The sequence below is a fragment of the Rhinopithecus bieti genome, unplaced genomic scaffold (assembly GCF_001698545.2).
Source record: "Rhinopithecus bieti isolate Rb0 unplaced genomic scaffold, ASM169854v2 scaffold_23815, whole genome shotgun sequence".
Lineage (NCBI taxonomy): Eukaryota > Metazoa > Chordata > Mammalia > Primates > Cercopithecidae > Rhinopithecus > Rhinopithecus bieti.
This window is the reverse complement of record NW_016811396.1, coordinates 291,093-309,285: the sequence shown is the minus strand read 5'-3', so window position 1 is coordinate 309,285 and position 18,193 is coordinate 291,093.

Sequence of the window (18,193 nt, the reverse complement as noted above, 5' to 3'; positions counted from 1 at the left end):
ACATGTTTTTTATCTAGTAACAGAGGATCAATAACTAGTTTATAATTTGCTAGAATTTCTTGGACAGCAAACAAAAGATAGTTTGAGTCCCAGGTTAGTTTATATTTATATTTTAACCATTGACAACTCATTTTACTTCTCTGAAAATGCAAAATAAAGAAATACACTATTTTACCAATTCTCAAATGTAACTGCATATCAAAATCACCTCCCAAACTATTCAGATCAAGGGGTTCTTTCCTTCTAATCAGATCTATGAAAACAGAATTTCTGTAAGTGGAACCAAGAAATTGAATGATAACATCTTTATGTGAGATGTAGAACCCCTGTACCTCCAAAAGCCTTGCAGGTCATGAAGTTATAATGGTAAACTGGCAGTAAGGATGTAGATGCAACACATTTATACGAATGGATTATCAATAATTTACCCATTTCCTGGCTCATATTTGTTTCTTTGCATACATAATTCTGGTACATATGCTGTGACCTCTTACTGTATTTCATACTCTAATATTTCCCCCATTATATAATCAATGCTGCTATAAATAACTATTAGCTACTTTTAAATTTAAAAATTATGTATGTCAATATTTCTAAAATCTTATGCATAAAATATTTTGAGAAATTGTGACAGATCTTTACTAAAACCAAGATTTTCTAAGGCTGAGACAGTCACCTGATCAACAGCTTGGTAATTATATGAATAAAAGAACACTAGTTTAGATAAATTTGTCAGTATATTCTGGTTATTTCTTATTTTGTTTATTTATTTTTGGAATGTTCAGTACGCTGATCATTCTAATTATTTTAAAAAATATTAAAATTCTGAAAATATTTATTAATGTTTCCTTAGGTCCTATGATATAATTGTTATAATTAATCATAATAATAAAGACTTGTAAATTACTTTAAAATTCTCATATATATCTCACATAAATTTTCACACATATTGAGTTTAATTTTTTAACAATATGTAGACAATGTTATTTCTTTTTTTTTTTTTTGAGACGGAGTCTCATTGTCGCCCAGGCTGGAGTGCAGTGGCTGGATTTCAGCTCACTGCAAGCTCCGCCTCCCGGGTTTACGCCATTCTCCTGCCTCAGCCTCCCTAGTAGCTGGGACTACAGGCGCCCGCCACCACGCCTGGCTAGTTTTTTGTATTTTTTTAGTAGAGACAGGGTTTCACCGTGTTAGCCAGGATGGTCTCGATCTTCTGACCTTGTGATCCGCCCGTCTCGGCCTCCCAAAGTGCTGGGATTACAGGCTTGAGCCACCGCGCCCGACAATGTTATTTCTTATTTTATGAAAAGTAACTGAATCTTAGAAGGCATTATAGACAATCAGTTATGGAGATCAACTCAAAGATAGGTAGGTATACATGTTCAATATCACATGAATTTTTCATAATTATAAGTTACAATTTTAGAATAAAACTATATAGATGAAATGACAATTATTCTACCTAGTTGTTAACTGTTTCCTTAGAGATTTGAATCCTATCTGCTTAAATGTTCTCTTTGGAAAACTTTGGCTTTTTCCATCAGAATACAATAATTTCTTCTCTTTTTTTTAAATATGGGAAATCTTGGGTTTACATTTTTATTTTCATATGGTTATCAAGAAACATAAGGAAAAAGACAGGTGTTATTGCATTTTGTTATCTTATTGGCTAAAATGCCTGACACATCTTACAAATTGCCTGAAATTCTTGCCATCTGCTGCTGTAAACTTCATCTAAATATAAATTACAATAAATATATTTCTTGAAAAAAACTTTGAACAACATGGACTTTGGCTTATTTTATTGTTGTTTAATGACTTTTCTGCCAGTTAAGTTTTCTGGCTTCCACAGAGATGTCTAATGACATCAAGAATGAGTTGCTTGGAAGTGAATATGAAATCCAAGTTTCCACTCTTCTGAAAATAAGATTTAGTGGAGATATTCAAGTGTCTGCCATTCTAAGGGTACTGAATTTGGAAGTAGAATATTAAGATAAGTTATAATAGTTCATTGGTTCATCAAACAGAAAAATGAACTTGCTCTGTTCCATTTATGGTTTATGGTTAGTCTTGGCTTGATCTTTCCAATTTTTCATTTGCTCCTTCAATGAATATATGAGGAACAGTGACATTTGGTGAAATTTAAAAGTTGGTTTATATGGTAGTTCTATAGAGTAGTTTTAAGCAGAAGAATTCTGCTTTTTCCATGCAAGTCTTTGACTCCGTGTCCCTGCTAGTGTGTACTTTTTGATGAACATTACAGGAGGCTTAGGCTGTCCTGCCTTGTAACAGATCTGAAGTTTTCAGAGGGGATGTTAGCAAACATGATAACAAATAATGTGTGAACTGGATTAGTCCTGCCTCCTAAAACCTGGAATCTGCTTTGATCTGGAACACTGGGTCATTCTTGGCTTCTGTAGCTTTTGTCACACTGGCTCCTGCCCCTATTTTCTATATACCTCAAAGATTTCCATTGGAGTTGCTGCCTTGTATTGAAGCACTGTGAACTTGACTCACTTCCTGACATCTGAGTTGGCTTCCTACAGGTCTTCCTCTTGTCTTAATTTAAACATAGACTTATTACCCAGAACTCTAATTTTACCTATTTATTTAAATATTGTCCCTTGTGTTATTTTCTTCTATGAGTATGAATTACTTCCTTCATGAACTAAGGAACTCTAGATTACCACCTTGATCCTCTTTCCCCCTAGCTCTTTTTGTTTTGTTTTTTTTTTTTTTTTGAGGCGGAGTCTCGCTCTGTCGCCCCGACTGGAGTGCAGTGGCCAGATCTCAGCTCACTGCAAGCTCCGCCTCCTGGGTTTACGCCATTCTCCTGCCTCAGCCTCCCGAGTAGCTGGGACTACAGGCGCCCGCCACCTCGCCCGGCTAGTTTTGTATTTTAGTAGAGACGGGGTTTCACCGTGTTAGCCAGGATGGTCTCGATCTCCTGACCTCGTGATCCGCCCGTCTCGGCCTCCCAAAGTGCTGGGATTACAGGCTTGAGCCACCGCGCCCGGCCCCCCCAGCTCTTTTAATAAGAACTGCAAGCTTGACCGCTATCTTTAATAGGAAAAAGGGCGGGAACTACATTTCTTTCTTTTCTTTTCTTTTTTTCTGTTGTTGTTTTGAGACGGAGTTTTGCTCTTGTTGCCCAAGCTGGAGTGCAGTGGCACAATCTCGGCTCACTGCAACCTCCACTTCCCAGGTTCAAGTGATTTTCCTGCCTCAGCCTCCTGAGTAGCTGGGATTACAGGTGCCTACCACCATGCCTGGCTAATTTTTCGTATTTTTAGTAGAGACGGAGTTTCATTATGGTAGCCAGGCTGGTCTTGAACTCCTGATCTCAGGTGATCCACCCACCTTGGCCTCCCAAAGTTTTGGGATTACAGGCATCAGCCACCGTGCCCGGCCAGGAACTACATTTCTTAAAATGTGTGAGGACAAAGGGCAAGGCAGAAAGGTATAAAATCTCAGTCTTTGGCAAAGGAATTAAAATTCTAAAAATGGAAGAAGGAAGAGAAGGAGGAAGAGAGAAGAAGGCTGTGTGGGGGTGGTGGTGCTGGGAAATAATTTTTGAAAATAAATTATTATTTTAAAACTAAACTAAGAGTTTCATTTTCAGGAGCAGATAAATAAGCACCTATCAGAACAGCCTTTCCAGAGGTGATAGCTATAAATTCTGGAGGCAAAGAAATACTTATTTGAAGACACTAGATGGAGATGAAAAACAAGCAGATGCTAGAAGGAAGTCAGGTTGAAAAAAATACACTTGAAAGTATACTGGGTGAGGTTCTCATTTTTCCAGAATTCTATCCTGGGAACTGCCCCAGTTTGCACTGTGTAGGAAAGCTACAACTCTGATAGCACACTCACAATTGTAGTGGCCTAAAGAACCAGAAGATAGAGTTTGTGGCAACTACAGCCACTGGAAAGGGAAAGTAGGGAATATGAGAAAGGAGACAGCCAGAGCCGGAGAAATCTAAATTCTATATGAACCATTCCTGAATGTCTGTGTTACCTCTGAACCACACATATGTTAACCTGACTCCATCTCTCTCCTTGTTAAACATAAAAGCGTGGAATTGAGGTTTGAATACCACCCAAAAGATAGTTTTCAATTTAAATTCAACTGTAATAATAGAAGTGTCAATTCATAGAAAAGAAATTATAATCGTAAATACCTATGAACCTAATAATAAGGCTTAAAAATTCACGAAGCAAAAATGGATGGAATTCTGTAGAGAAATAATCAACTTTGTAGCAACTCTCTCTTAGGAACTGAGGAAACAACAAAACCAAAAAAACAGAAAACAACTAGATGACCTGAACTATCAAACTCCTGACATAATTTGTAATTATAAGTTTAGGGCAGATGATATATACACCAACAAAGGCCACATGCTAGGCAAAAAAAATGCAAAGATTTCACTAAATTATATATATATCCTACAGGATATATTCTCCGACCTGAATGAAGTTAAATTAAAAAGTAGTTGTTTAATATATCTAGAAAAATTGTGTATATTAATAATTAAAAAATAAGCTACTATAATCCATGAGTTTAAAAAAGAGAAAATGGTGACAATATTTCCAACTGAATTATAAAATAACACAAAATATCAACATGTGTAGGTTGCAGGTTATCTAGGGCTTAGCTTTAAATGCTTATATTAGAAAAAAATGTCTACCTTCAATATCCTAAGGTTTCAACTTAAGAAGCTAGAAAACAAAGAGCTAAGCAATCAATTGAGCAAATAGAAGAAAATAATAAATATACAAGAAGTCAATCAAATATAAAAGCCACTATATATGGACACTTAATAAAGCAACAGTTGATTCTTTAAAAATACAAGAAAAAAACAAACAACCCCATCAAAAAGTGGGGAAAGGATATGAACAGACATTTCTCAAAAGAAGACATTCATACAGCCAACAGACACATGAAAAAATGCTCATCATCACTGGACATCAGAGAAATGCAAATCAAAACCACAATGAGATACCATCTCACACCAGTTAGAATGGCAATCATTAAAAAGTCAGGAAACAACAGGTGTTGGAGAGGATGTGGAGAAATAGGAACACTTTTACACTGTTGGTGGGATTGTAAACTAGTTCAACCATTATGGAAAACAGTATGGCAATTCCTCAAGGATCTAGAACTAGATGTACCATATGACCCAGCCATCCCACTACTGGGTATATACCCAAAGGATTATAAATTATTCTACTACAAAGACACATGCACACGTATGTTTATTGCGGCACTATTCACAATAGCAAAGACTTGGAATCAACCCAAATGTCCATCTGTGACAGACTGGATTAAGAAAATGTGGCACATATACACCATGGAATACTATGCAGCCATAAAAAAGGATGAGTTTGCGTCCTTTGTAGGGACATGGATGCAGCTGGAAACCATCATTCTTAGCAAACTATCACAAGAACAGAAAACCAAACACCGCATGTTCTCACTCATAGGTGGGAACTGAACAATGAGATCACTTGGACTCGGGAAGGGGAACATCACACACTGGGGCCTATCATGGGGAGGGGGGAGGAGGGAGGGATTGCACTGGGGAGTTATACATGATATAAATGATGAATTGATGGGTGCTGAAGAGTTGATGGGTGCAGCACACCAACATGGCATAAGTATACATATGTAACAAACCTGCACGTTATGCACATGTACCCTAGAACTTAAAGTATAATAAAAAATATATATATTAATAAAATTAATGAAATTAAAAAGAGAAAGAACACAAATTGCCAATATCAGTAATGAGGGCAAAAGCATATGTACGTATTCTACAGGTCATGAAGGATAATAAGGAAACATCAAGAACACTTTCCACCAAGGAAACCAACAACTTTGATAAACAGAAATATTTCTCAAAAAATGATGAAAGTCGATTCAAGATTAAACAAATTTTAAATATGTAAATCAATTTAAAGACTGCACTTAATTATCAAAATTCGATAAAATTTAACACCATGTCATGATAAAAACTCTAAATGAACTAGGAGTCAAATGTAACTTCCTCTACCTGATGAAAATCATCTAAGAAAAATCTATAGCTAACATACTAATGGTGAAATAGTAAATGCTTTTCTCCTAAGATCTGGAATAAGGCAAGGATGAGGAGAGGGTTCTCACTACCTCTAGTCTTTATTGCACTGAAAGTATTAAGTATTGTATTACAAGAAAAATATAAAAAAGACACAAACTTTTGAAAGGAAGAATTAAAACTATGTATTAATGACATGGTTATTGATATGGGCAATTCAAAGAAATGTACAAAAGAATCATTGCAACTAACCTATAAATATACCATGGTTATAGGATATAAGCTTAATACACAAAAATAAAGATGAAGATATTTATCTTGGCAACAAAAACATAAAAAATAAACTTGCAAAATGATCTCATTTATAAGAACATCAAAATACATCAAACATGTTTAAATAAATTTACCAAAAGATATACAAGGCCTCTGTACTGATAAACATAGTATATTGCTAAAATAAATTAAAGAAGACCTGAATAAATGGAGAGATACACTGTGTTCAAAGATCAGAAGATTCAATATTTCTCAAATGTCAATTCTGTCCAAACTTAAATGGAGTTGTCACAATCTTAATCACAATTCCAATTAAATAGCTCTTAGAAATTGGCAAGTTATTCTAAAATTGACATGGAAATGCAAGAAACCTAGAATTTCCAAAGCAATCTTGAAAAACAAAAAAGTAGGAGAATTTACATTGCCTGCTCCCTAGACTTTATGTAAAGCCACAACATCAAATCAAGACAGTGTGATATTGTAGAAGAATTGACAATTAGATAAAAGAACCGTAGTAGAAAACTCAGTAATAGGTTCAAATTAATTAAAATTTAAATGTTCTGCTCATCTAAAGACACTGCTAAGAACATAAATCATAAAGCTACAATCGGTAGTAAAATATACACGAGTCAGACATCTGACATGCTAATGATATCAGGAATAGGTAAACAATTTCTACAACTAAAAATAAAAAACAAACAAACTAATTTGTTAAGTGGCAAATTGCTTAAACAGAACCTTCACTAAAGAAGATATATGAATTGGAAATAAGCACAATATAAGTAGTCATCAGAGAAATTAAAATTAAAACCATAATAAGACACCAGTACCTATGTGCCAACATTAAAGAAATAGCAGCAAATGTTGGCAAAGATGTGGAACAGTCATAGCTCATGGGGGTGATGACTGGGATGGGAATAAAGGCAGGGACTGACAGGAACAGGCATGGGGAAACTTTCTGGGGTTCAAGCGATTTTCTATGTTTTGATAGAGGCTTGGGTTACAGAGATATATACATTAATCAAAATTCAATTACTGTACACTTAAGATTTCTTTAAATGTAAATTTTAACTCAAAAGGAAAGAATCCATAAAAATATTGGGCTATAACTTCATCATTAACATGGTGAAATATTGAGGGAATTGTATTGATGTATGAAATTTGCTTTGAAATACATCAAGAATCTAGATAGTTGATATAAGGGATTCACTGTAAAATTATTTCAACTTTATGTTTAAAATTTTACATTTTTTTAAAAAGCTACATGACTATAGCTAGCATTTATTCAGAGATTATTATGTACCTTTTATTCTAAATGCTTTACACATGTAAGGACTTTTAGTCTTCAGAAGGATTCTTTGGGGTGGATTCTATTTTTATCACCACCCTACAGACAAAGAAACTGAAACACAAATGGATTAATTAATGACTAAAAAACAATCCTGTCTTTACATGGGTAATAAGGAATTCACATTAAATGGGATGGGTTTATAGAAGAGCATGTGCATTGGAGCGGTGAAGATACTGAAGTGATGGAAACATATAATCCACTCTCTGTTTCTTCTACATTGCAACGAAATTGCTTAAGTATGAATATGCGCCCATCTGAGGGCATAGTAATATGGGAATTCAGATAGTTCAGTGTGTGTTAATGACACCACTTCTGAAGTATACATATTTTTTGCTATATTTGGATGGCCCTCTTTTTAGGGGAACCAGCAGCCAATTAATCTCTTTAACAATGTTCTTCCCCATTTCACTCTCTTGCTGGGTCACTAGGAATCCAACCTAGCTTCTAGAAAGTTTACTAGGAACAAGAGGAGTGTAAAAGCCCATCCTGGATAGAGTAGCCTGAAAAGAAGTCTTTTCTACAGGACTCATTCCCCTGCACATATACCCATGTGTCTGTAATACCCAAATCATCAGAAGAACCACAGCAAGTCATAGCATGCATCTCAAAAGGCAGTCCCTACACTAGCACCAGCAGCATACGGTGATTTTTTTTCTATAAATTCAATTATTGGGCCCCATCCTGTTCCTACTGGATCAGAAATTCTGGGGATGGGAAAGATTGGATAGTACCGCAGTCTGTGCATAAACTGGGGATTCTGATGCACACTAATGTTTGATAAACACTGGTGCAAAGAAATCCATTACTAGCTTTCTGTACTCTTATTTTTTTATGTTACCCCGAGTTCTTCAGCTTTACCTCGGGAGGATTGTCTAAATCTGCAAGAAAATGACTACAAAGTAAACCAGCAAAACCTGGTCCAGTATAATTTTCCAGGTCCTTTTTACTTATCCCTTAAACAGTATACCTCTCAGGTTACTAACCACATCATATTTTCAGATGTCACCTTTTCCTTTTTCTCTTTGATGACGAGGACATTAACAAACTCTTTGACAATAAAGATATTGATAAGCTTTTGGACAACAAGGACTGTGTCTGAATCATAATTGTCTACTTCAGATTATAACACAGTAGATCATCAATAAATATCTGTCAAATGAATAATTTAGTGAATTAATAAATGAGAAAGTGAGTAAGCTTGCATGTGAGTGACAAATTATCTTGGAACTTATCAAGATCTCAAGAAATAAATAAACTTATTGGCATCTCAGGAAATAGAGGAAATATCTTCCATTGACTAAACCTGGCAGTCTATATTTGAGGGTAGGTAAGGGGTGAATAACTGTATGAAATCTGGTGCTATTACATAAAAGCCTTCCGCTATTGAGGATAAATCAGAGAGCAGATGCCTCTACTCCTGCTCCCACTTTTACCCCTCATTCCACTCTGTCAACTGTGTGAGAGGAAGTCTGATTTGAAACCTCTCAAAGGTGGATTTGAGATCTCATCAAATACAGGCTCTGTGTGGTGGCTCACGCCTGTAATCTCAGTACTTTGGGAGGCTGAGCTAGGCGGATCACCTGAAGTCAGGAGTTCGAGACCAGCCTGGCCAACGTGGTGAAATCCTGTCTCTATTAAAAATATAAAAGTTAGCTGGACATGGTGGCAGGCGCCTGTAATCCCAGCTACTCAGGAGGCTGAGGTGGGAGAATAACTTGAATCTGGGAGGTGGAGGTTGCAGTGAGCCGAGATTGTGCCATTGCACTCCAGCCTGGGCCACAGAGCAAGACGCCTTCTCAAAACAAACAAACAAAAACAAACAAAAAAACCCCAAAGATCTAATCAAATTCAGTCTGAGGTGCAAATCCTGTCACAATTTTGCAGGGCTCTATAGTCAAGAAAGAAGTTCTGTAAAACTTCTTTTAGTAATATATTATAAAAGTTAAATGTATTATTTAATGTAATTTATTATAGAGTCAAAACTACATTTTCAAAATCAAATTCATGCTTCCAGTAAAACATATCTATTGGGATTTGAAAAGCAATACCTTCAATTTTTATTATAATGACTATATTTTCTCAGAAAAAAACAACAAAATAAATATTATTAAGAGAAAATTTACCTCCCAATCATATTAGTATCTTGATCTGTTCACAACCTGGCTCTTTTTTCACTAGTAGAAATAAACTAATTGAGTTGTCAGGTTGGGTAAGGAAAGGGAAAAGAGTCACCTTATATTCCCCAACCAAATCATAGTTTGTTCCTTCAGTCAACACTTTTTTTTCTTTCTCAAACACAAAAGGAATGCAGGGGCTTGCGAACCACATGATAGAGTTGACATATAATAAACTGATGATAGTAAATGCTAAGTTTGCTGTTACCCAGTTGAATTTATCTTTCCCAGTATTTTTCAGACATGTTGATTATGAAATACCTTGCATCACATTTGGTCCAGGAAAAGTAAAAGCGAGAGAATGGCATATTTTTTTTTAAAAGAGAAGCCCAACAAAACTAAAATTTTATTTAATATATAGGGTAATTTACTTTGTATACAATTAATTTTTGAATTGAATAACATCGTTATTGCATTTGTACTATTATATTTTTGCCTGATATCGATTGAAACTTATAGTTCTTTTGTTGTATGTACCACATTTTCTTTATCATTTGTCAATTGACATTGAGGTTGATTCTAACTCTTGGCTATTGTGAATGGTACTGCAAAAACAAATGGAAGTGCAGATATCTCTTTGACATATTGATTGCACTTCCTTTGGTCATATACCCAGTAGTGGGATTGCTGAATAATATGGTAGTTCTATTTTGTAGTATTTTGAAGAAGCTCCATACTACTTTCCATAATGGCTGTCCTAATTTGTGTTCCCACCGTCAGTATTTAAGAGCTCCCTTTTCTCTACTTGCTTGTCAACACTTACTCTCTTTTGTCTTTTTGATAATAGTCATTCTAACAGGTGTAAGGTGTGATCTCATTGTGGTTTTCATGTGATTTCCCTGATGGATAGTGATGCAGAGCATTTTTTTCATATACTTGTTGGTCCTTTGTATGTCTTTTGAGAAATGCCTATTCAGTTCTTTTGCCTATTTTTTTTTTAATAGAGTGTTTTGTTTACTTGAGTTTTCTGTGTTCCATATATATTTGGGAAATTAATGTCTTTTTAGATATAAAATTTGGAAATATTTCCTCCAATTCTCTTGTCATTTGTAACAACATCAATCGACCAGAAAGACATTTTCAGTAAAATGAGCCAGGTACAGAAAGAATGATTTCACTTGTATGTGAACTCTAAAGAAGTTAATCTCATAGAAGTAGAGTGTAGAATGGTGCTTACCAGAGACTTGGGTGGTTAGGGGAGAGGAGGACAGGGAGAGGTTGGTCAAAGAATAGATTTTATTATAGTTAGATAGGGGGAATTGTTTTAAAATGTCAAGAATAGAGACAGAATGTATATAAATGATTGCTTCGGTCTGGGGGGTGGGGAGGGAGAGAAATGGGGAATGAGTATTGCTGGTTCTAGAGCTTCTTTTTGGGGTGATGAAAATATTCCAAAATAAATTGTGGTGATGATTGCACAACTCTGAGAAAACTAAAAAGTATTTGACTGTACACTTTAAGTGGGTGAATTATATTTTAATATTTATATCTCAATAAAATGAAAGCATATATATAGCTTTATTGTTCTTCCAACTCATTTAATTTTGAGAAAGTCTGGAAAGGCTTTCTGAAAGAGTTTTCATAAAATTGTACTGCATACAGGTGGTTCCAGAGTGTCTTCACTGGCTTACCAGTATTTTTACCAAGTGCTTGCTCCTGTTTTCATTTTGTCATAATCAATGAGTGAGTGATGTCTTCTCTTGGTCATTAAGCTTAGCGGCTAGACAGATTCTACAGCAACTCTATGGTAGCCATGTCAAAAAATCTAAAGAAAGTAGCATGAGGAAGGGCTCTCTTCTTATGTTTTGTAAGGGAGATAAACTTCCTCAGAAGTTTTCAACAGGCTTGCCTCTACGTCTTATTGACCGTAACTGGGTCAAATGGCCACCACTATGGAAAGAAATGCTGGGAATGTCATTCTCTGGCATTTTCAGCCTCCCTCTGGGGAGGCAGACATTGAAGAAGAAAAGAAGAGACAAAGGGAATAGTATTTACAACATTGGCTCATAGTAGAATCATGTCACATTTCTTAAACAAAAGGCATTAACTTATAAAAATGAAGTAATTATTGGTAGGATTTAAAGTTATATGACTGAGAATATTTTTTTCAAATACAGAGGACTTTCTAGTAACCCTGAAAGTGTGTATGAGATTAGTCCTTCTATGAGCCCGTTCATTTCTATTACTTATTTTCATGAATTGTTCTCAGCGCTTTCCTTAATCCCCACTATAAAAATTCAAAAGTCAAAGAGATGCAGTGTGATTACTAAACTGCAGCAGGAAGTCATAGGTAAATACAGACTTGAGATGATGGCAAAAGTTCACCCTTGCCTTCCCTAATCAAACAGTCTCTGGATTAAGGCAAATTCCAGGTCAGGAAGTATAACTGTTAAGTTTAACAAAAGAAACAGAATATATGAATTTTCTTCCTTTGAATTGAAATGTGATCCTCAGTTTTTGAAAATATTTAAACATTCTATTTTCCTGAGAAAAATAAGAAAAAGTTCAGCTATATGTTCATATATATATGCACATATCCACAGAGACATAGTCATGTGTGTGTGTGTGTGTGTATACCAACAAAACGCCACTCCCGTGATGACACATCAGTGACTGTTTCTTTCCTTTAGCAAAATTCTGATGAACCAACATTTTAGATTCATGCAAACAGATTCCTCGTAGAATGAATTTATTATTTGTATCATTATTAATATTACACTCAGCTCTGAGAAGGATGCCTTCAAAAGATTCCACTGCCCTTTGTTGTGTGCAAGTGTGTGTGATTTTGATTAGCAAACCTGCACACCTCCTCTAAGTTTCCTTCTGAGCTTGTGCAGTTAAAATAATTATAATAAAATCTATTAACTGCTTGTTACTGCAGGGGGAAAAGGCACTGCATCCAAGCTTCCATCTGCAACCATTGATTCTGAAGTGGTGAGTGACAGTTCCCCACCGCCTAAGTAGGTTATAACAAGCTAGCTTCAGGCTGCAACAGCCAGTAGAGTGCAGAGGAGAAATGACTGGCCTCCAAACTAGTCTTAAGCCTCAAGAAAGAAAGAAAGGGGGGGAATATCTCTGCCAATAACTGCAGTGCCTATTCTCACATTCAGCAGCAGGAGCTTTGTAATTGCCAATTCGCTTTAATTCCCACTCACACCTTGGGGGGACAAAGCAGAGAACTCTCTCTAACGGATAGTAATAAAACTATTATTCATCTAATCACCCACAAACACATGTGTTTCTTTTATAATGACTCTGTTGCCCTCATCCCCATAAAACGCACACACACATGCATAAGCCAACTCATGCAAATGAAAACACAATAGTGAAGACAATGTAAACCAAAAGAACAGGCTGCTTTGCAGACATACAGAAATCCAGCTCACATTCATCCTTTATACATATAATCCCAACGAATTCCTATCAATCCCACACACCATGGTTAAGACCCTGTTTGTAGTAATAAGGAGAATCCACACAATTATTTATATTTTTCAAATGAGATCACTCTGTTTGCTTCCAGAGACTGACCTAAATATATCAGGTGAAAGTGCATTTCAGATTGGAAGCTGGCCTCATTTCTGTCTTGGATGTTGCATATGCCTATATAGATGAGCTATCAGCAGCATATGATCACCACTCAATTACAATATTTTTTTGTGTGTATGTGTATACATATTGGCACAAACCCAAATCATCTGATTTATCTCTGTCCATTTCTGTCAACACACACACACACACACACACACACACACGCACACTTTTTATTGTATCAAGCTTCACAGGAATTACATTTGTCTGTGTGTATGAACCAGTACTCTAATATTTCATATTATAGCATAATGGGCCAGTACTCTCAACCGTGACTGACAATAAAATAATAAGACAGTGAAATACGAGGTGGTGATGGTAAAAACATCAGATATATCAATATGAATTAGTGCTGCCCTCTAGAATGCAATTTATAATGATTTTCATTTATAACAAAATGAAAGTTTAAAATCTTCATTTTAATATTTTAAAATCTTTAATTTTTAATTTTAATTACAAATCTTTAAATTTCAGACCAGATGCAATGGCTCACATCAGTAATTCCAGCACTTTGGGAGGCTGAGGCAGGAGGATCACTTGAGGTCAGGAGTTGGAGGCTAGTCTGAACAAAAGAGTAAGACACCATCTCTATAAACACATAAATGCGTAAATAAATATGCACATCATATGATATTTTCTTTTATTTAAAAAAATCTTTAAATCATATTGACAAGAAAACTGACCAACTACATTAACATTTGATTCAAAATGATATCCTATTTCAGCCTTAAAAAAAACTTGTTTTTTCATAAGTGTTCATGATTTTTAAAGGAAATCTATATTCAAAAAAATAATTTCCCACCATTGAATTTCATCAAGAGAATGTGCCATCTACAGACACATAAATTTAATTGCATGCAGATGTGAATATTCTCTGACTGGACATTTTAAGTAGGCACATCTCCATAAGAAGACTGTTCTGGAAAATGTGATCTATTATTTCGATAATTCAAACAAATTATAACAACAGTCGTAACAATAGTAATCAATATTTCAGGCAGAAGAATGTTTTCAGTGACGGTTTGAATGATCCTGTTAAATTTTGTAAATAAATTATGAAATTTTCACAGGTGTACACATACACACTGGCTCAAAGTTCTTAGTTTCTAAAAAATTAAAAAATGTGGTATTGTTTCCATTGCTACTCTATTGCATTAGGTTGAGCATTATTTTACAATAGACTGGCAGACAAAATAAACTTATTGGAAGTGAGATTATTCCTTTATTCTCCTGAATTCCAGAAAGTGTCATCAATTTGAACATATTCTGACCCATGAATCTGGGACAGTAAACTCCCCAGTGCACAAAGTTGCTTATGGACCTGTCAATACTTTTTGTTCATTTTTGACAATACCGGAATGACAATTCCAGTCTTCTCCAGAAGCATATGGAACTTTGCATCTTAAAGTTTAGGGTACATTAAAGTACTTGTTGCTTCCTAGGCAGCCTTGATGAAGTAGACTACCCACTTATACCATAAGCAGTGCAGTTGGGTGCACGTAAAAAAATTCTTATCTTAAACAAGTCCATTGGACAGTGAGTATGTATAATATGTAAACCCCAGAAAACCTGTCATTGTAAACAGGGTAGTGGTGGTTTATATTAGCATGTACATATTTTAAATATACTTCTGCATGCCCTTAGTAAATTTGCTATACCCCATTTCTAATCATGAGAGAGATATGATAATAATTACCATCAAGCTGACATCACTAAGCTCTTACCATTTATTTGCCATTCATTGTGTTAAGTGATTTGGAAGTGCTATTTTACTAAATTCTCATAAAAAATCCATGAGACAGGTATTATTGTTACTCCTATTTTAAAGTAAGGAAATGGAGGCAAAAAAAGTATAACAAACATCCTTAGAGCTCACTTTCGATAAATGGTAAATCCAGGATGTCGTGCTTTGGCTTCCCACAGAAGGAGACCCTAGTCGAAGATTTGAGTAAAAGTAGTTGATTGGGAAGTGCAGGCAGCAGCAGTAGAAAGAAGGGAACTGAGAAGCTGAGAGAAAGTGGCCAGTTTTAGGTGCATCATTAAGTAGGCTGTGACTGTGGATTATTGGAGTTTTATCTTAAGTAGAAAATCTGGGAAACAGCGGACTACATACCTCAAACATATCCCAATCTAAGTGGTGGGAGCTGCAAAATATACATTAATTCTGCTCAGTCATTAATTGAGAAATACTTAGAGGGGTGGCATTTCTACATAACCCATAGCCAGAGTAACTTTCCTAAGCTTCAGAAAAAGCCCTCAGGCAAATGCTATAGATTCTAGAAGTAGGCAATCAGCATACAGGCACTGAAGTGGCAAGACCCCAAGGATATGGATGGGGCATTGGTGCTAATTAAGATGGAGGTTTCATAGTTACTTCATGATTTTATATAGGACAGAGATAATTCAGTTAGACTGCTGTAATTGTGCGTGTGTCTTAAAGCTGCATTTGAATCACAATTGTACTAATTTTACTTAGCATGTATGTTTATTTGGAAACTGAAAAGAACTGATAATGATTTGGGAATTTTAAAAAGAATTTTAAAAAGTACTGAGCCACCCCTTGAACCATTGCTGCCTTTTTATATACTCAGATCTGTCTACAAAGCTCATACACTTAACTACTGTGAAAATATCTCTGACAAAAGCACATCTCTGTAGTGGAGAAAGTTCACTCCAATGTCTCCTTTCAGAGGTTCTCAGGCTTCTGAGGGCACCCATGTTCTACTGTCTTCCCTGCATGCATTATAGATTCTAACACACTTTACGCAGTGATTACAGTAGAAATGTCCCCTTGTGATTTGATCTGTTGGGGAGGGGGTCAGTGACCTCAGAGGAAGAAACTTGTAAGCAAAACTATCTCCCCCACTCATCTGATGTACTATTTGAAAATTTACCAGATGGGACTAAGCTCTTAGGGAAATATTTGTTATTTGCAGACTTCGTTTCTGCCTGATTGGTAATGTTTTGATTATAACTTCTTTTATGGAAATTTGCATTTTATTCCTTTATTATACATTAGGTTTTCAAAGTTAGCAAGTTCTTAGAACTTTCCTCATATCAAGAAATAAAATATGACAATATTATGACAACTACTCAAGATGGAAAAATGGAAGCTTCTCAGAGACAGTAAATCCTGCTTTGGTGCTAATGGATAGATCCTTGGGCAGGATTAAATAGCAGGCAGGCATTGCTTCTATGACAATGATCTCAGAACAAAAGCCAGGAAGGTGTCTTTAAAAATAAATTTTACCTAATTCTCAGGTGTTCTTAAGGGCAAATCCTTCTTTAAGACCTATCCTAGAACAGAGGTAACTTAGACTCACGGTGCATTACAGAAGACCTGACAGTAGAGATTATGAAATTCAGGTACAATTACAGAAGAACCTGAGACTGATAGAGTAAGTTAACTGTATATGAGAGTGGTATAGATAATGATTCCAGAGAACAAGGGCCCTATTTCTTATGGTTCTTCTCATCGTTGTCCATTAATATAATCACAAGTCTTTTTTCTCCAATTATTTTTCTTTCATATTTTCAACATAATGAGAGGGAAGTAATACAGAAAAAAAGATAATAATTAGGAGCACCAAGAAGATGAGAGGTAGGAAAAAGAAAGAAAAAAAGATTGGAAAGTAATGCATGATGGCTGTCCTGTTTAGTAATTGGTTTCTAATGCATCTGAAAGAGCATAAGATGAAAGGACTCTGAGTAAGCCCTCTATGATCATGATATTAGAAATCAACTACTGATAGCTTTCAAGAGCTTGAACCTCGCTTTGGCTTTCAGCTGCACTCAAGGTTAAAAGACGAGAGGCCACATATTGAGGAGATGGAGAACATCAGAAAGGCATTAATAATTGGCATCCTATAAAAGGTCCTATCAAGTTAGTATCAGAGAAATGAAGGGACAAACTAGTGTCTTCTAAATATCATATAATGTTCAGACATTGGAGCTAAATGATATTTTCTATTCAGTGTAAATCTTTCCTTACTTTGTTATTCATTGGCAATGAACTTCTCTAGGGACTTTGATCTTGGGGTGAAAAAATCCATTCAAAAATCACCCAAGATTTCAACTAGTAAGAAAATACTATTACATATGTAAGAATTAGGAGCATCTTTTGGTGCTCCTAATTATTATTTTCATTCATTTTATTCAATTCATTTCCTAAGCTGGGTATGTTCCAACATGTAATTCTACCTACATTAAGTCTGTATGGGCCACAGAGCAAAGTATTCAACTAATACCTATTTTTGAGGGGTTCTGATTTCATTAGAGATCAGGCACAAACATATCAAGCAGTGGCCCAACAGTGTGAAGTCCATACCGTGGGCGAAGAGAGAGGGGCCACTGCTTGAGATAACATGGAGTGGACCTCAATCTGACTTTGAAGATAAATTTGATTTGAAAGATGAAGAGAGATCAGTCAGGATTGTGAGCAGAGCATGACCAAGGTGTATGAATCAGAAGCAGGAATAAGAGTGAGATAGGAGGGAGTCAAAGTAAGTTTAAACACTGTGGCTCAGGATTCCATGGGCCACTGAAAGCCACATGGAACACTTTTTTTTTTTTTTTTTTCCTGAGACGGGGTCTTGCTCTGTCGCCCAGGCTGGAGTACAGTGGCGCGATCTCGGCTCACTGAAAGCTCCGCCTCCCGGGTTTATGTTTTTCTCCTGCCTCAACCTTGCGAGTAGCTGGGACTACAGGCGGCCGCCAACACGCTCGGCCAT